General features: G+C 40.5%; 1 non-coding gene across 1 annotated transcript; it reads left to right on the top strand.

The window, feature by feature from the left end:
- Nucleotides 1-11,540: 11,540 nt before the first annotated feature.
- LOC114172016 lies at nt 11,541-11,649 on the top strand. Its single transcript, XR_003601793.1, has one exon. It is a non-coding gene; the product is annotated as a small nucleolar RNA R71 (small nucleolar RNA).
- Nucleotides 11,650-21,311: the final 9,662 nt, after the last annotated feature.

Here is a 21,311-nt window from a genome sequence, read left to right as displayed (position 1 = left end):
AGGTATGTGTATGAGGACTAATTGTTTTTCGTAGGAGCTATCCAGTTAAGATTCTGAACAGCGATTAAGAAGAGCTTTTTCTAATTTTCCACGGAATATAATGGTGTCAAACTCCAAAACAACCAAGTACTGATGTATATACAGTAACATTGAACCATGGCCAAAGTTGACGGCTTAGTCCTAATCTTCTCAAGGAAATAAAATAAAAGGAAGAGATTTTCTTTAAGTACTTGATAATTCTATGGTTAGTATTGTATACTGCTGTTTTAATTATCTGTTATTATCATAATAAAAAGCAAAAAAAATAAACATAAACATTTATCTCTTTCATCAAAAATCAGTATCTTCCTCTCCCACCCTCACAAACATGAGAGTTTTCCATGGAGCAGCTAGATGGTATCAGATTCCAAGAGGACCCTTCTTCAGAATTGGCGAAATAAACAAAAGTTTCAGTTGCAGCTTGCAAGAATCACGTCATTCCCATATATATAAGATGCTTATGTGGTTATGGGTAATTATTATTCGTGTGTCTTTATGTGGAAATTAAACAACTCATCGCACTTGTTGAATTTTAAATTACGATCAGAGAGCCAGAATGTAAGTGGCTCCTACCATACCAAACATTAAAACGAATATGTTTCTGGAATTTTATTTTTGCATGTTCATGGTGTAGTGTATCAACCGTAGTTAAATTTATCTCAATCTAACGTTGCTGGTTGAGTATTGCTTCCACATTTATCTCAGTTAATAGATAGTTTAACGTTGTCATGTTCTTTCACAAAAGACAGAAAGAGAGGGGGGGAAAGCGAGTCCAAGTCATGCAGCTCGAAAGAAACAAAGTTCTAATTTTCAACTCACGCCAAAGATTTCTTCTTTCTTATACCATTTACTCTTCCCGGTTCCACCGCTGATTTATGTCACTACCACCATCTTTTAGAAAACAAACCATTATGTACCAAACTTGACACTTCTAGAACCAGTTATTTTGACTCAAATTCAAAATACTGGACCAGCTTTTCTGATTCCCGTAAGTGTTTTTTTAAGGTGGGACGGTTGTTATTAGAGAGAACTTTGACTACACTAAGGTTCGAAACTACTTTATTACACCTAACAATCACATGCAAGAACTTATCTGGTTTTTCATAATGGTAATGGGGTTTTGAATTTACCACCATTAATAAAAGACTTGAAAATTAGTTCACTATGTAACCAAGTAGAGTTAACAATAAACTATACTTTGAAATGGCGTATTTTAGAGACTAGAAGAAAAAAAATTTCTTGCGAATGTTACTGTATTATAGTTAATGGGCTCCCTATATTTAGAGAAGTAATATTTTTTTTTTGTTTTATTATTATATTAAATTTATAATTTTAGAATTTATAATTAGTTGGTCATTTAATAAATTATTAAAGAATATACTATGTTTAAAGTATTACTTCTCTGAATAATTATTTTATTCATTTGATTTATTATTAAACTAATTTACCGTAAAAATAAAAATATATTTCAACTCTAACCTTTAATATCTAATAAATTATTATTTTAGTTCGTAAATAGTATTATTAGTTTTTTAAATTTAAAATCTTCATACAAATCTCTAAAATGCTCGAATTCTATATTGAATCGATTTAACCCACGGTATGTATTTCTAAAGATTATTTTTAAAATTATTTGATTTTTAAAATAAATAGATAATTATTTCTTTTAATGTGTGTCCTTATACACATATGTTGTCTATTGTAAGAAGATTTGTTGCAGCTATAGTTGAAGGGATTATATTTTGGCATTTTTTAGCTTAGTTCAAATACTACCAAATATATTCCAGTGATAAACAAGTGAAAGCAGTGATGCATACCTTTAGTCCCTCATTGAAAAGCCATTAAAAAAAAGCAGTCTTAAACGTTGACAATAAAGCAGCATAATAATGTCTCAATGGTTTCAACTTTCAAGTACCACCTAAGATTTACTAATGCAACCCACGTTCTTCTTGATTTTTTCTCTCTTAATAGTAGAAGGTGGAAGGGAGTAAAAGGAAACTCGATATCAATCCTACTGAGGCACATACAAATTTGACTAATCAAATTAACTTACATAATTCACAACATAGAAACAGTCTAATTAATGCTCAGCGATTTAAAAGCTAAACAAGGGTGCTCGAAGATGAATACAGGCTAATTTTACAATTCAACGTTGGAGCATATCCCAGTTGGGGAACAAGTCAACAAGATCAAGAAAAGTATACTCTGCATACCTCTTTAAAGGAGCAGTCAAAGTGGATTGCTTATTTTCGTGTGGATCTTCCAAGGTTCTTATGACCACCAAATTACCATGGGAAAGAAAGATGCATAATCAATAAACAGATACAATAAACGAGCCATCTTCATTACTACAATGAGACATTCCATGGTTATGCACAACACTATCTAAATAATTTCAGTATTAGAACCCTGTGGAAGAGTGAAAAAACAGAATTGAAGGTATGGTTATGCCTCCAGATAATGACCCTTGTATGCTACTAATAACTCCTCTGCATTTTCTCTGAACTGTGATATATACTTGTCCAAGAACATCTCCTCAGACAAGCACAACACATGAATATAACTGGGGACTTTCTTGCAGAGATTTTTTGATTTCAACAGTTGGAAGACTTTATATCGAGGAAGCACGCGATCCTCCATGCTGTACATTAAAATCTTAGGCTGGTGAATAAGGACTGACTTGGGCAGCTTAACTGTATGCAAGAAGAATTTCATTCCAACTTTCAACTTCTTCTCTGATGTTCTAAACAAAGTCGGGGTTCTCTTGAACATTTGCAGGCCCTCATCCTTCGAAAAACCAAAACAATTAATTAGTTTCAACTTTCTCTCAAATGTTTTATCGCTCAAACAACTTAATGTATGAATTGCATGGACAAGCATTCTTGAATTTTCACGGAAACCCAAGTCTACAGCTCGAGAAACATTGTTTTCAATAGTAGACCGCTGTGCAAAGAAAAGCCTTGGATGAAGTTTGAGTAGCAATGAAAGATGAGTCCCAAGAATGCCACAACTCTCCAAGAAGACGACATTCTCCATAATTCTTTTGTACTTTGGGAGTATCCAGCCACATCTGTGCAAAACAAGAATAAAATCTTTCTGGTCGTAGACAATTTTCCTAATAGCTTCAACTGAGGGGACCAATGTTTTCTTCAAGCTATGAGTCAAAATGGAGGGATTCTTTGAAATGAAGCTGCATAACTCGTAACCCTGGAACCCAGACATCTGAAAGAGCTGAATTTTGGGTCTCAAGATTTTCTCAACGTTTGTAAACAGTATCTGGGGTCTTTGACGAATCAGGGAGAGAATCTGGCTTTGGGTTTTGAGGGAATCTGCACCCTGAAACACGTTTGGAGACATAAAGGGATTGGGTTCTGGAGAACTGCAAGTCGGAATTCAGGTAATCAATTATTGAAGTGGTTTCGTTGAAGTGTAGGCAACGACTTTTGGTTGAGAAAGAGAGGAAGAATGTCATAGACTGATAAGAGAATTGATTGAAAAGAGAAGATGAAACAGCATGATGTGACTCGAGAGACTGCATTAGTTCTGTGATCGTAGATGAATGAATGCTTTGTTTAGAATCAACCAAAAAACAACGTATTTTTTAGGTTGTCTATTTCGAATTTGAAGTCACCAAACGTTGGCAGCCCTAATCAAGATAATCCCCAAATCTGATTCTCAAGGGTTTCGAAGAACCCTAAATCCCCAATTTCTTTAACCTTTCGTCTCTCGCTTGGATTTCAAACCCTTCTTCTTCATTGAGCACGGCCAAATCACGATGAAGAAGACTGAACCCTTTCTTGAAGTTGCGTTCTCGTCGATGGTGGTTGCTGATAGAGGCCGTACCCCACCAAATTAAAACATATTAAATGCAGTACATGAAAGTGAACCAAGTCGTCTCCCAACGACCAATATTTTCATTCAAAGCCAATTTTCCAGATGAACACAACAATAAAACACAGGGGGGAGGGGGGTTGGCAGACAGATTCAGAATGCTAATCAATAGATTAATTTAAATGCTACAGTGACTAAAACCGTATTGACATCCCTGATTCAAACGCAATTTCACTTATCATAGGCCACCAAATTAACACCAACCCTGCCTTATCTCAATCCACTAGATAATAATTCACTAAGCGAAAATTACAATCTAGCTTCATGATGCAATTAAGCAATGCACACATCCTTAAATTCGTGACAGCCAAGCTACATACATTAAGCATGAACGTATCTTAAACAAAACACATGCAATTACTCTGTAAATTAAGCATTGACAGATTCACCACATGCATTCCACGAATTCAGAACAAAAACATGGCAGATTTCACAAAACAAGCACAACCTCAAAGCTTCATTGCATTTTTCATCAAGGAGTCAATACACGAATTTAGCTAGACATGGAAATGAGTAATTAAACACTTCAAAACTGAAATCACAAAAATCAGAACCAAGAACCAAGAACCAAGAACCCTTCAAATCTGAAAACGCAATTTAAGAGCAAAAATTGAGATTTCAAAGCTTAAATGGAATGCAAAACAGTGTTATCATATATAAATGCGAAAACCCCATGAATGGGTATTGTTCCAAGTCAATAAAATCCACAAACCGAACTGCCCAACCAAGAAAACGAATTCCAAACGTAAAACCCTCAATGGGTGCTGTCAAATATGCATAAAAATGGTAAAAATGAGCCAAAAACGTGAAAAACCGCAATGGGGACGTCCATGGAAGCTTGGAGAACGAAAATGGAGGTTTTGAAGAGAGGTTGAAGATGAATGAGCGACTGCCTTCTTCTCATGCAGACCTAATTCGTGGTCATATCACCCATGCCACTCAGAATTACAAAACTGCCATTATAAGCCGCAGAATTACAAAAATGCCACTATGGGCCTCAAATGTTGACCCATTGACTTTGCTGACGTGGAAATGACATGGAAATGATGTGGCAATGATGTGGAAAGTTTCTTCAACTAAATATTAATGTCCAAGCTCCAAAATTGCTTCACCCAAATACCTAAAAATAATTAAAAACAAAAATTAGGCCAAATAATGTGAAATTAGTCCAAATTCGGAACAATGGCCCAATAAAGCCCAACAGATGAAAAACACTCTAATGATGAACAATTAAGCACTAATCAACTGTCTAATGGGTGCACAAAGGCTAGTGGAATAGAAGAAAATAATGACTCATCAAAATCGACCATACTTACCCTTTTGCACTCCTGGGCAAAATTAAAGAGTAAAGCAAAGCAAGGACATCACAAACATAACAAGAGAGACAAAAAGACACAAGACAAACAGACACATGACAAACGGACTCGACACAGACAAATGGAAACACATCTAACACAGAAGGATTCAAAGCTGCAAGGTATCCGTGAACATCATCCAAGCAGTTCAAAACATGTCAAGTACTCAGTTCAGCTTAAGGAGAGAATTGAAAGCAACATAACCTCACGAAATATGCACTGTATCACTCAAATCTCTATGCTACTGTTTACTCTCAAAGCACCCTTGAAAAACAAACATCAAACAGACTTGGCAAGCCTCTAGAACGAACAACCAAACCAGAAACACATGCAGGTCAAGATCAGAAGGACTTTTCAAGGTTGTAATGGGGCTGAGGACAAGGTGTGGAACATATGGATAAGTAGCTAAGCAACCAAGGAAATAGAGGAGCAGTGGGTAATAAGTCTCAATCAATCATGAAAGTAATCCCAAACACCAACACTTCCAACTTCGGTTCTCACACAATGCTCAAATCCAAACTCCTTTTTATTTCTTTTCTTTATTCTCTTTTCTTTTCTTTTTTTTTTCTTTTTCTTTCTTTTTTTTTCTATACAGAGAACATGCAGAGAAACAACAATTTTGAAATCCCACTTTGGTGTACAAATGAGCAATTCCAAGAACCAACAACAAGTGCGCGCACAACCACACTTGTTGTGCGCGACCACACTTAATTGAGCACCCATTCCCAAAACAATTCCAAAGCTCCAAAATTTCCTAAGGTAGGAATAATCATGGTTTTTCAGGCTAAGGGCTTGTAATGAGCTGTAAAACAATGAAAGGGTATGCAGGCTCAAAAAGGGGTATCAACGGAAACAGTTCAAGGTAGGCTCATCTGGTTGTAGGCTCACAGAACAAAATTGCCTAAATCATATCCCAACATGCATGTGAATCAGAAAGGCATTCAGAAAGAGTCAAGCCAAGGCCACTGTGCAAGCATTCAAGAGGCATATATCACACAATCAAAGAACAGAGAGTGGCTCAAATTCTTACACAGGGTAAACTAATTCCAAAAGCAAGTTGACATGCAAAGACAAAGCAAGGATAACAGTTCACAGAATAACCAACAACTCATCCTCCAAGAGTGAAATGAGTGTTCCAAACAGAAAGCAAAAACATAACACACTAACTAACACTAATTAACAAAAATGAAACAAACAAACGGAAACAACAACAGACGGACAGACCTGGACAAGTGCAATAAAAGTAAAGAAGAAGGAGAAAGAAAGGGAAAGAAAACTCCCTGAATCATGGTGAAATAGCAGTGGGGTCAAGCAGGGAAGTTTCCTCCACAACAGTATCCACCAAGGCAGGATTGCTGAGTAATGGCTTAAGACGATGCCCATTCACTTTGATGCTCTTATCTGTGGACTGGCTTTTGATTTCAACTGCACCATAAGGATAAACATTAGTGACAACAAAAGGACCAATCCACTTTGATCTCAACTTACCCCCCATGAGTCCAAGTCTGGAGTTATACAGTAAAACTTGCTGACCAACAACAAACTCCTTTCTAGCAATGGAGCTATCATGGAATCTCTTGGTCTTCTCCTTGTAGAACATAGAGTTCTGATATGCCTCCAAACGGATCTCATCCAACTCGTTCAACTGCAGCTTCCTTTCCTCCCCAACTTGATCAAGAGAGAAGTTGCATGACTTGACAGCCCAGTAGGCTCGATGCTCTATCTCCACTGGAAGGTGGCATGGCTTACCAAAGACAACCCGATAAGGAGACATCCCTATAGGTGCCTTGTAAGCAGTCCTGTGAGCCCATAGAGCATCCTCAAGTCTATTGCTCCAATCCTTCCTGTTGGGCTGCACAATCTTCTCCAAGATCCTCTTGATTTCTCTATTTGAGATCTCGGCTTGCCCATTAGTTTGGGGGTGATATGGTGTAGAAAGTTTTTGCACAACCCCGTACTTTTGAAGCAAAACCCCCAAGGATCTGTTGCAAAAATGGGTGCCTTGGTCACTAACAATAGCTCGAGGAATTCCAAACCTGCAAAATATGTGAGACCTAACAAAGTCCACAACAACTCGAGCATCATTAGTTCTAGTGGGTTTGGCTTCCACCCATTTTGAAACATAATCAACAGCAAGCAAGATGTAAGTGAAACCAAAAGAGACAGGGAAAGGGCCCATGAAATCTATACCCCAGACGTCAAACACCTCACAAAATAGCATGGGTTGTTGAGGCATCTGTTGTCTCCAGGAAATGGCTCCTCCTGCTCGTTGGCATTCCTCACACGTGCTACATATCCTCCACGCATCCTTGAAGATGGTGGGCCAATAAAATCCACAATCTAGCACCTTGCGAGCTGTCCTTTGTGTGCCAAGGTGACCACCAGGTGCAGATGAATGACAAAATTTGAGGACCGAGTCAATCTCATGGTCCGGAATGCATCTCCTGGTAACCTGATCACTGCACATTTTCCACAGATAGGGGTCATACCAAATGTAATACCTAGCATCGCTCTTGAGTTTATCACATTGAGCTCTGGATGCTAGGGGAGGAAAAACAGAAGCAGCAAGATAATTAACAATGTTAGCAAACCAAGGTGAGGAAGAAGTAGAGAGTGTCAACAAACTTTCATCGGGAAAGTCATCCCGGATCGGTGTAGCAGCATCATCAGTAGACCTCTCAATCCTGCTTAGGTGGTCTGCAACCAGGTTTTGTGCTCCGCTCCTATCACGGATCTCCAAATCAAATTCTTGGAGCCAGAGCATCCATCTTATCAGCCGAGGTTTTGATTCTGCCTTCTTCAACAGGTACTTAAGAGCTGCATGGTCAGTAAACACAACAATAGGAGAACCAAGCAGATAAGATCGAAACTTTTCAAGTGCAAAAACTACCGCAAGGAGCTCTTTTTCTGTTGTGGTATAGTTTGCTTGGGCAGCATCTAATGTCCTGGAGGCGTAGTAGATTACCCTCGGCTGCTTATCAATCCTTTGAGCTAGAACAGCCCCTAATGCATAGTTGGATGCATCACACATAAGCTCAAATGGGGCTGTCCAGTCGGGCGCCTGAATGATTGGAGTTGTGGTCAAGGCCTTCTTGAGGCAATCAAAAGCCTCTTTGCATCCTTCATCAAAGATGAAGTCAACATCTTTTTGCAGTAGGTTAGACAGTGGGAGGGCCTTCTTACTGAAGTCTTGAATGAAGCGCCTGTAAAACCCTGCATGGCCAAGAAAAGAACGAACCTCTCGCACAGAAGAGGGGTAAGGCAATTGTGAAATAATTGAGATCTTGGCAGGGTCAACTTCAATGCCCTTTTTTGAAATTATGTGCCCCAATACTATGCCTTGTTCTACCATGAAATGACATTTCTCAAAATTGAGAACAAGGTTAGATTGGATGCACCTGTTTAAAACTCTATCCAAACTATCCAAACATGCATCAAATGAGGACCCATATACAGTAAAGTCGTCCATAAACACCTCTATGCATTTTTCAAGAAAATCACTAAAAATGCTAAGCATGCACCGCTGGAATGTGCCAGGGGCATTGCATAGGCCAAACGGCATCCTCCTATAGGCAAAAGTGCCAAAGGGGCAGGTGAATGTGGTTTTTTCAGGGTCCTCAGGTGCAATGCAAATTTGAAAATAACCAGAAAACCCATCAAGAAAGCAATAATGGGACTTACCTGCCAAGCGCTCAAGCATCTGATCAATAAAAGGCAGGGGGAAGTGGTCTTTTCTGGTTTCTTGATTTAGCCTTCTGTAGTCAATGCAAACCCTCCAACTGTTTTGCACTCTTGTTGGAATTAGCTCCTCTTTTTCGTTCTTGACTACAGTGAGGCCAGTCTTCTTTGGAACAACATGGATGGGGCTAACCCACTGACTGTCAAAAATGGGGTAGATGATCCCAGCTTGTAGAAGCTTGGTCACCTCCTTCTTTACAACATCCGAGATGACAGGGTTGAGTCGCCTCTGTGGCTGTCTCACTGGCTTTGCTCCATCTTCCAACAATATCCTGTGCATGCATGTTGATGGGCTAATACCAAGGATGTCAGCCAATGTCCATCCAATTGCCTTCTTATGCTTCTTAAGAACTTGCAACAACCTCTGCTCTTGTTCAGCAGTGAGGGAGGTGGAAATGATGACAGGTAGTTTGTCCTCCTCCTCTAAGTAGACATACTTGAGGTTGTCTGGCAGTGGTTTCAACTCTGGAGTACTGGATGCTGGCTGAATATCAGGAACCAGAGGGGAGGGAGAAATGGGTTCCACAACCTGTACCTGAGCATAACAATCAGATGCGTATGTACTTCCTGCAACATGGTTAGTGCAACCTGATTGTATAACATCAAAGTCAATAGGTACAACATCCAGAGAGTGAAACTCAGTAGATTCAACATTATCCACATCATATTCAGCATCATTAGAATCAGAATTAGAATCAGAATCAAAATCATCAATGCATGCAAATTCAGACAACTCAGACACAAATGAATGTTTAAATGCATGCAAAGAGTGGAAATCAGAGATCAATCCATCAACAACATCATCAATAATATCCACGTGAAAAACAGAATGATCCTCAGAAGGATGTTTCATGGCATCCAGAATGTTGAATCGCACAACAATATCATCAAACTCCATGGACAAAGTACCTGCATGGACATCAATTTTGGTTCGTGCAGTTTTCAAAAATGGTCTGCCTAAAATGATGGGTGCAGAACCATGTGAAAATCCCTCTTCCATATCAAGAATGTAAAAATCAGCAGGGAAAATCAATTCACCAACACGAACCAAAACATCATCAACCAAACCTGCGGGTGGGCAACACTTATATTTGCCAACTGAATCACCACACCCGTAGGTTGCAGGGGTCCAAGTGAAAGAGATTTAAAAATAGATAGAGGCATTACATTTATTGAAGCACCAAGATCAAGCATTGCATTTTCAAATTTATTGTTACCTATGATGCAAGGTACACAAAATGTACCTGGGTCCTTGCACTTCTCAGGAATCTGAGGAACAGATTTACCTATCAATGCTGACACGTTTCTGCCCATGCTGATCTTTTCGTTTCCTTTTAGCCTCCTTTTGTGCATGCATAGCTCCTTCAAGAACTTTGCATATCTGGGAATTTGTTTTATGGCATCCAACAGAGGTATGTTCACCTCCACCTTCCTAAAAGTTTCCAAGATCTCCCTGTCAACCTCTTCCATCTTTTTGCTTGGAATGGCTCTTGAGGGAAAGGAAGAGGTATGGAAGGTGCAGAGTAGAGGTGGAAGGTGTAGAAGTCGCACCAATGTGGAAGGACCAGCTGCATGAGCATCACGCTTTCTCTGAAGTTTGGCAGGGTCGGCTTCCTTTGGAGGTGTAGGCTCAGGAGTGGGAACTTCAATGTTCTTCCCAGATGTTAATGTAATGGCACTCACATTCCTCGATTTTCCACCGTCTGTGATGGAAGCTTGTCAGAATTCTGAGCCTGTGCCTGGTTTAGCTGAGTGGCCATCTGCCCATTTGATTTGTCAAACTCTGGATTGAGGCCCTAGTCTCCTGCTGAAATTGCATATTTTGAAGGGTCACCATCCTGACTAACTCCTCCAATGAAGTAGAAGAAGAAGGTGCAGGTGCTACAGCAGGAGCTGGTGTGGGTAGAGTGGAACAGGAGCAGCTTGTGGTGCAGGTGCAACTCTTTGTTGTGGAGGGGGTTGCACATTTTGAAATTGTTGGGCTGCTGGTTACCCTGGTTTCCCCATCTCAAATTAGGGTGATTCCTCCATCCTGGATTATATCTGTTTGTTGAAAATCATGGTTCTGTTGTTGATGTTGGGGCCTATTGTTGAAAATATTTGCTGCATAGGCCTGAGGCGTATCCACTGGTGTAGAAGAAGAAGCAGCAGCAGCAGCCTGTTGTTGCAACGCTGGGCAAGAGTCTGTAAAGTGATCAACAGATGTACAAAGGCCACAAACTCTTGCAGCTGGAGCTCTCTGATTGGAAGCAAGTTGATTGACAAGTGAGGTAAGAGCATCAATCTTACTTTCCAACTTCTTTGTGTACTCGGCTGCCCCTACATCATGTACACCTCTAACAACTATGGCATCACTCCTTGTGCCAAATTGTTGAGAATTTGAAGCCATGTTTTCTATCAGTTGCCTGGCTGCAGCTGGGGTTATGTTACCAAGGGCACCACCACTTGCGGCATCAATCATATTTCGATCCATGTGGTGCAAGCCTTCATAAAATACTGCAGAAGGAGATGTTCAGAAATCTGATGGTGTGGACAGCTTGAACAGAGATTCTTGAACCTCTCCCAGTACTCATAAAGGGTCTCCCCAGATTGCTGCTTGATGCCAGAAATCTCCTTCCGTATGGCTGTTGTCCTTGAAGCAGGAAAGAACTTGGCAAGGAACAATCTCTTAAGGTCATCCCAGCTTGTGATGGACCTGGGTGCTAGGTAGTACAGCCAGTCTTTCGCATTACCCTCCAAAGAATGAGGGAAAGCGTTCAAGTATACATGTCCTTGTACATCTGCAGCTTCATGGTGAACAACATGAAATCTCAAGTTCACTCCCAGCAAACCATGAACTATGAAACAGCATCAATGCTTACATATGATCATAAACTTCAATGATTGGTGATACTCGGCAGTGTACATCAGAGTGGAACAGACCGTGCTAACAAGATATGGCAAGTCACTCCTCTGTGGCCAAATTGCTAAATTATCAAATGTTGTAATTCACTTGGTTCCCAGTCATGCATGCACTAGTTATTTAACAAAGGATAACTACAAGTATACTCAAACGACCTTCAATACGATGTAGACCTTGAGTGGTCAAACAGAAGACATTCAAAATCAAGAATATAACAATTCAAAATGAAGCACCATCTGTTCACTAGAATTGATTTGCGAATCAAAGTAGAATCATAATCATATAAAATACTATACCAGAGCAAAAGTATGTCCTTTGAAGTATGTCCATTTTTGAACTCGAATACCATGCTAGCTATTTTCCTATCAAGTTCAACGTCTTAGAAGTGGGGAAAAAAAATTTCAAGTTAAAACAAGCTCCGTAGCTACCAAAACAAAAATCCAGAAGTTAAATGCCAGATTCGACACTATTCAAACACTATTCACTACTACAAATGACACTATTCATGCGCGCTGCGACACTATTCACTACACTAAACAGAAACACACAGGAATGGAAACAACCACTGAACTTAACACACATTAACATCACAATGAATATATACCAACTCAACCACACTTGAACTACACACACACCAAAACACAGAAACAAACACTGAAATTTTACTTTGAACGAAACATTGGTCCCGCAACGGCGCCAAATTTGATAGAGGCCGTACCCCACAAATTAAACATATTAAATGCAGTACATGAAAGTGAACCAAGTCGTCTCCCAACGACCAATATTTTCATTCAAAGCCAATTTCCAGATGAACACAACAATAAAACACAGGGGAGGGGGTTGGCAGACAGATTCAGAATGCTAATCAATAGATTAATTTAAATGCTACAGTGACTAAAACCGTATTGACATCCCTGATTCAAACGCAATTTCACTTATCATAGGCCACCAAATTAACACCAACCCTGCCTTGTCTCAATCCACTAGATAATAATTCACTAAGCGAAAATTACAATCTAGCTTCATTATGCAATTAAGCAATGCACACATCCTTAAATTCGTGACAGCCAAGCTACATACATTAAGCATGAACGTATCTTAAACAAAACACATGCAATTACTCTGTAAATTAAGCATTGACAGATTCACCACATGCATTCCACGAATTCAGAACAAAAACATGGCAGATTTCACAAAACAAGCACAACCTCAAAGCTTCATTGCATTTTTCATCAAGGAGTCAATACACGAATTTAGCTAGACATGGAAATGAGTAATTAAACACTTCAAAACTGAAATCACAAAAATCAGAACCAAGAACCAAGAACCCTTCAAATCTGAAAACGCAATTTAAGAGCAAAAATTGAGATTTCAAAGCTTAAATGGAATGCAAAACAGTGTTATCATATATAAATGCGAAAACCCCATGAATGGGTATTGTTCCAAGTCAATAAAATCCACAAACCGAACTGCCCAACCAAGAAAACGAATTCCAAACGTAAAACCCTCAATGGGTGCTGTCAAATATGCATAAAACGGTAAAATGAGCCAAAACGTGAAAAACCGCAAGGGGACGTCCATGGAAGCTTGGAGAACGAAAATGGAGGTTTTGAAGAGAGGTTGAAGATGAATGAGCGGCTGCCTTCTTCTCATGCAGACCTAATTCGTGGTCATATCACCCATGCCACTCAGAATTACAAAACTGCCATTATAAGCCGCAGAATTACAAAAATGCCACTATGGGCCTCAAATGTTGACCCATTGACTTTGCTGACGTGGAAATGACATGGAAATGATGTGGCAATGATGTGGAAAGTTTCTTCAACTAAATATTAATGTCCAAGCTCCAAAATTGCTTCACCCAAATACCTAAAATAATTAAAACAAAAATTAGGCCAAATAATGTGAAATTAGTCCAAATTCGGAACAGTGGCCCAATAAAGCCCAACAGATGAAAAACACTCTAATGATGAACAATTAAGCACTAATCAACTGTCTAATGGGTGCACAAAGGCTAGTGGAATAGAAGAAAATAATGACTCATCAGTTGCTTCGCGGGGTCTGTCTGGTCTGGTTTTTTGCAGGTACCGTGGTGGCTGTCGCATTGGCGCAATCGACATCGATTTCTGTCACGGTGGCCTGCGGTTCTGTTTGGAACGGAGGTGGAGGATTCTCGCAATGTAGGTGTGTTCGCGTCTGGTTTCGCGTCTTCTCCAGGCAGCTTTTTCGTCGCAGGTGGCTGCGTGGTGGCCGGCGCCGCAGTGATGGGGATTTCGCGTCAGAAAGTGCCCTCGTCGTCGATCTGATTCGCAGTGGTTCTGCAACGCGTGGCTTCGTCAACGTGTGGTGGTTCGTCGTGGCAGCCTGGTTTCGCGAGACATCTGCTGGCTCTGGTTTCGTCGCAGCGGAGGTGGCTCGCAACACCGATCTGGTTGTGTTCGCGTAGGTGGCTCGCGACGGCGGCGATCTGGTTCGGGACGGCGGCTTCGCAAGCGGCAATTTGATTTTCCAGGCCCTTTTTTGGCCGTCAATGGCTGTGGTTTGCTCTAAAGTGTGCCGGCAGAGATTCCGTTTAGGGGTTAGTTCATGCGCGTGGGAGAAGATAAAAACCTGATAACCAGAGCAAAAGTTATGGTCCTTTGAAGTTTCACTTAAAATCAGTCCAAATTTTTTTGAATCTCTTAACTCAGACCATACCAATTGCTCTAGCTATTTTTCCTATCAAGTTCAACGTCTTAGAAGTGGGGAAAAAAATTTCAAGTTAAAACAAGCTCCGTAGCTACCAAAACAAAAATCCAGAAGTTAAATGCCAGATTCGGACACTATTCAAACACTATTCACTACTACAAATGACACTATTCATGCGCGCCGCGACACTATTCACTACACTAAACAGAAACACACAGGAATGGAAACAGACACTGAACTTAACACAACATTAACATCACAATGAACATATACCAACTCAACCACACTTGAACTACACACACACCAAAACACAGAACACAAACACACTGAAAATTTTACTTTGAACGAAACGATTGGTCCCCGGCAACGGCGCCAAATTTGATAGAGGCCGTACCCCACCAAATTAAAACATATTAAATGCAGTACATGAAAGTGAACCAAGTCGTCTCCCAACGACCAATATTTTCATTCAAAGCCAATTTTCCAGATGAACACAACAATAAAACACAGGGGGAGGGGGGTTGGCAGACAGATTCAGAATGCTAATCAATAGATTAATTTAAATGCTACAGTGACTAAAACCGTATTGACATCCCTGATTCAAACGCAATTTCACTTATCATAGGCCACCAAATTAACACCAACCCTGCCTTGTCTCAATCCACTAGATAATAATTCACTAAGCGAAAATTACAATCTAGCTTCATTATGCAATTAAGCAATGCACACATCCTTAAATTCGTGACAGCCAAGCTACATACATTAAGCATGAACGTATCTTAAACAAAACACATGCAATTACTCTGTAAATTAAGCATTGACAGATTCACCACATGCATTCCACGAATTCAGAACAAAAACATGGCAGATTTCACAAAACAAGCACAACCTCAAAGCTTCATTGCATTTTTCATCAAGGAGTCAATACACGAATTTAGCTAGACATGGAAATGAGTAATTAAACACTTCAAAACTGAAATCACAAAAATCAGAACCAAGAACCAAGAACCAAGAACCCTTCAAATCTGAAAACGCAATTTAAGAGCAAAAATTGAGATTTCAAAGCTTAAATGGAATGCAAAACAGTGTTATCATATATAAATGCGAAAACCCCATGAATGGGTATTGTTCCAAGTCAATAAAATCCACAAACCGAACTGCCCAACCAAGAAAACGAATTCCAAACGTAAAACCCTCAATGGGTGCTGTCAAATATGCATAAAAACGGTAAAAATGAGCCAAAAACGTGAAAAACCGCAAGGGGGACGTCCATGGAAGCTTGGAGAACGAAAATGGAGGTTTTGAAGAGAGGTTGAAGATGAATGAGCGGCTGCCTTCTTCTCATGCAGACCTAATTCGTGGTCATATCACCCATGCCACTCAGAATTACAAAACTGCCATTATAAGCCGCAGAATTACAAAAATGCCACTATGGGCCTCAAATGTTGACCCATTGACTTTGCTGACGTGGAAATGACATGGAAATGATGTGGCAATGATGTGGAAAGTTTCTTCAACTAAATATTAATGTCCAAGCTCCAAAATTGCTTCACCCAAATACCTAAAAATAATTAAAAACAAAAATTAGGCCAAATAATGTGAAATTAGTCCAAATTCGGAACAGTGGCCCAATAAAGCCCAACAGATGAAAAACACTCTAATGATGAACAATTAAGCACTAATCAACTGTCTAATGGGTGCACAAAGGCTAGTGGAATAGAAGAAAATAATGACTCATCAGTTGCTTCGCGGGGGTCTGTCTGGTCTGGTTTTTTGCAGGTACCGTGGTGGCTGTCGCATTGGCGCAATCGACATCGATTTCTGTCACGGTGGCCTGCGGTTCTGTTTGGAACGGAGGTGGAGGATTCTCGCAATGTAGGTGTGTTCGCGTCTGGTTTCGCGTCTTCTCCAGGCAGCTTTTTTCGTCGCAGGTGGCTGCGTGGTGGCCGGCGCCGCAGTGATGGGGATTTCGCGTCAGAAAGTGCCCTCGTCGTCGATCTGATTCGCAGTGGTTCTGCAACGCGTGGCTTCGTCAACGTGTGGTGGTTCGTCGTGGCAGCCTGGTTTCGCGAGACATCTGCTGGCTCTGGTTTCGTCGCAGCGGAGGTGGCTCGCAACACCGATCTGGTTGTGTTCGCGTAGGTGGCTCGCGACGGCGGCGATCTGGTTCGGGACGGCGGCTTCGCAAGCGGCAATTTGATTTTCCAGGCCCTTTTTTTGGCCGTCAATGGCTGTGGTTTGCTCTAAAGTGTGCCGGCAGAGATTCCGTTTAGGGGTTAGTTCATGCGCGTGGGAGAAGATAAAAACCTGATAACCAGAGCAAAAGTTATGGTCCTTTGAAGTTTCACTTAAAATCAGTCCAAAATTTTTTTGAATCTCTTAACTCAGACCATACCAATTGCTCTAGCTATTTTTCCTATCAAGTTCAACGTCTTAGAAGTGGGGAAAAAAAATTTCAAGTTAAAACAAGCTCCGTAGCTACCAAAACAAAAATCCAGAAGTTAAATGCCAGATTCGGACACTATTCAAACACTATTCACTACTACAAATGACACTATTCATGCGCGCCGCGACACTATTCACTACACTAAACAGAAACACACAGGAATGGAAACAGACACTGAACTTAACACAACATTAACATCACAATGAACATATACCAACTCAACCACACTTGAACTACACACACACCAAAACACAGAACACAAACACACTGAAAATTTTACTTTGAACGAAACGATTGGTCCCCGGCAACGGCGCCAAATTTGATAGAGGCCGTACCCCACCAAATTAAAACATATTAAATGCAGTACATGAAAGTGAACCAAGTCGTCTCCCAACGACCAATATTTTCATTCAAAGCCAATTTTCCAGATGAACACAACAATAAAACACAGGGGGGAGGGGGTTGGCAGACAGATTCAGAATGCTAATCAATAGATTAATTTAAATGCTACAGTGACTAAAACCGTATTGACATCCCTGATTCAAACGCAATTTCACTTATCATAGGCCACCAAATTAACACCAACCCTGCCTTGTCTCAATCCACTAGATAATAATTCACTAAGCGAAAATTACAATCTAGCTTCATTATGCAATTAAGCAATGCACACATCCTTAAATTCGTGACAGCCAAGCTACATACATTAAGCATGAACGTATCTTAAACAAAACACATGCAATTACTCTGTAAATTAAGCATTGACAGATTCACCACATGCATTCCACGAATTCAGAACAAAAACATGGCAGATTTCACAAAACAAGCACAACCTCAAAGCTTCATTGCATTTTTCATCAAGGAGTCAATACACGAATTTAGCTAGACATGGAAATGAGTAATTAAACACTTCAAAACTGAAATCACAAAAATCAGAACCAAGAACCAAGAACCAAGAACCCTTCAAATCTGAAAACGCAATTTAAGAGCAAAAATTGAGATTTCAAAGCTTAAATGGAATGCAAAACAGTGTTATCATATATAAATGCGAAAACCCCATGAATGGGTATTGTTCCAAGTCAATAAAATCCACAAACCGAACTGCCCAACCAAGAAAACGAATTCCAAACGTAAAACCCTCAATGGGTGCTGTCAAATATGCATAAAAACGGTAAAAATGAGCCAAAAACGTGAAAAACCGCAAGGGGGACGTCCATGGAAGCTTGGAGAACGAAAATGGAGGTTTTGAAGAGAGGTTGAAGATGAATGAGCGGCTGCCTTCTTCTCATGCAGACCTAATTCGTGGTCATATCACCCATGCCACTCAGAATTACAAAACTGCCATTATAAGCCGCAGAATTACAAAAATGCCACTATGGGCCTCAAATGTTGACCCATTGACTTTGCTGACGTGGAAATGACATGGAAATGATGTGGCAATGATGTGGAAAGTTTCTTCAACTAAATATTAATGTCCAAGCTCCAAAATTGCTTCACCCAAATACCTAAAAATAATTAAAAACAAAAATTAGGCCAAATAATGTGAAATTAGTCCAAATTCGGAACAGTGGCCCAATAAAGCCCAACAGATGAAAAACACTCTAATGATGAACAATTAAGCACTAATCAACTGTCTAATGGGTGCACAAAGGCTAGTGGAATAGAAGAAAATAATGACTCATCAGTTGCTTCGCGGGGGTCTGTCTGGTCTGGTTTTTTGCAGGTACCGTGGTGGCTGTCGCATTGGCGCAATCGACATCGATTTCTGTCACGGTGGCCTGCGGTTCTGTTTGGAACGGAGGTGGAGGATTCTCGCAATGTAGGTGTGTTCGCGTCTGGTTTCGCGTCTTCTCCAGGCAGCTTTTTTCGTCGCAGGTGGCTGCGTGGTGGCCGGCGCCGCAGTGATGGGGATTTCGCGTCAGAAAGTGCCCTCGTCGTCGATCTGATTCGCAGTGGTTCTGCAACGCGTGGCTTCGTCAACGTGTGGTGGTTCGTCGTGGCAGCCTGGTTTCGCGAGACATCTGCTGGCTCTGGTTTCGTCGCAGCGGAGGTGGCTCGCAACACCGATCTGGTTGTGTTCGCGTAGGTGGCTCGCGACGGCGGCGATCTGGTTCGGGACGGCGGCTTCGCAAGCGGCAATTTGATTTTCCAGGCCCTTTTTTTGGCCGTCAATGGCTGTGGTTTGCTCTAAAGTGTGCCGGCAGAGATTCCGTTTAGGGGTTAGTTCATGCGCGTGGGAGAAGATAAAAACCTGATAACCAGAGCAAAAGTTATGGTCCTTTGAAGTTTCACTTAAAATCAGTCCAAAATTTTTTTGAATCTCTTAACTCAGACCATACCAATTGCTCTAGCTATTTTTCCTATCAAGTTCAACGTCTTAGAAGTGGGGAAAAAAATTTCAAGTTAAAACAAGCTCCGTAGCTACCAAAACAAAAATCCAGAAGTTAAATGCCAGATTCGGACACTATTCAAACACTATTCACTACTACAAATGACACTATTCATGCGCGCCGCGACACTATTCACTACACTAAACAGAAACACACAGGAATGGAAACAGACACTGAACTTAACACAACATTAACATCACAATGAACATATACCAACTCAACCACACTTGAACTACACACACACCAAAACACAGAACACAAACACACTGAAAATTTTACTTTGAACGAAACGATTGGTCCCCGGCAACGGCGCCAAATTTGATAGAGGCCGTACCCCACCAAATTAAAACATATTAAATGCAGTACATGAAAGTGAACCAAGTCGTCTCCCAACGACCAATATTTTCATTCAAAGCCAATTTTCCAGATGAACACAACAATAAAACACAGGGGGGAGGGGGGTTGGCAGACAGATTCAGAATGCTAATCAATAGATTAATTTAAATGCTACAGTGACTAAAACCGTATTGACATCCCTGATTCAAACGCAATTTCACTTATCATAGGCCACCAAATTAACACCAACCCTGCCTTGTCTCAATCCACTAGATAATAATTCACTAAGCGAAAATTACAATCTAGCTTCATTATGCAATTAAGCAATGCACACATCCTTAAATTCGTGACAGCCAAGCTACATACATTAAGCATGAACGTATCTTAAACAAAACACATGCAATTACTCTGTAAATTAAGCATTGACAGATTCACCACATGCATTCCACGAATTCAGAACAAAAACATGGCAGATTTCACAAAACAAGCACAACCTCAAAGCTTCATTGCATTTTTCATCAAGGAGTCAATACACGAATTTAGCTAGACATGGAAATGAGTAATTAAACACTTCAAAACTGAAATCACAAAAATCAGAACCAAGAACCAAGAACCAAGAACCCTTCAAATCTGAAAACGCAATTTAAGAGCAAAAATTGAGATTTCAAAGCTTAAATGGAATGCAAAACAGTGTTATCATATATAAATGCGAAAACCCCATGAATGGGTATTGTTCCAAGTCAATAAAATCCACAAACCGAACTGCCCAACCAAGAAAACGAATTCCAAACGTAAAACCCTCAATGGGTGCTGTCAAATATGCATAAAAACGGTAAAAATGAGCCAAAAACGTGAAAAACCGCAAGGGGGACGTCCATGGAAGCTTGGAGAACGAAAATGGAGGTTTTGAAGAGAGGTTGAAGATGAATGAGCGGCTGCCTTCTTCTCATGCAGACCTAATTCGTGGTCATATCACCCATGCCACTCAGAATTACAAAACTGCCATTATAAGCCGCAGAATTACAAAAATGCCACTATGGGCCTCAAATGTTGACCCATTGACTTTGCTGACGTGGAAATGACATGGAAATGATGTGGCAATGATGTGGAAAGTTTCTTCAACTAAATATTAATGTCCAAGCTCCAAAATTGCTTCACCCAAATACCTAAAAATAATTAAAAACAAAAATTAGGCCAAATAATGTGAAATTAGTCCAAATTCGGAACAGTGGCCCAATAAAGCCCAACAGATGAAAAACACTCTAATGATGAACAATTAAGCACTAATCAACTGTCTAATGGGTGCACAAAGGCTAGTGGAATAGAAGAAAATAATGACTCATCAGTTGCTTCGCGGGGGTCTGTCTGGTCTGGTTTTTTGCAGGTACCGTGGTGGCTGTCGCATTGGCGCAATCGACATCGATTTCTGTCACGGTGGCCTGCGGTTCTGTTTGGAACGGAGGTGGAGGATTCTCGCAATGTAGGTGTGTTCGCGTCTGGTTTCGCGTCTTCTCCAGGCAGCTTTTTTC

Source organism: Vigna unguiculata, unplaced genomic scaffold, assembly GCF_004118075.2.
Source record: "Vigna unguiculata cultivar IT97K-499-35 unplaced genomic scaffold, ASM411807v1 contig_467, whole genome shotgun sequence".
Taxonomy (NCBI): Eukaryota; Viridiplantae; Streptophyta; class Magnoliopsida; order Fabales; family Fabaceae; genus Vigna; species Vigna unguiculata.
Note: the sequence above shows the minus strand (reverse complement) of the source record. Positions and strands in the feature narration are given on the sequence as shown.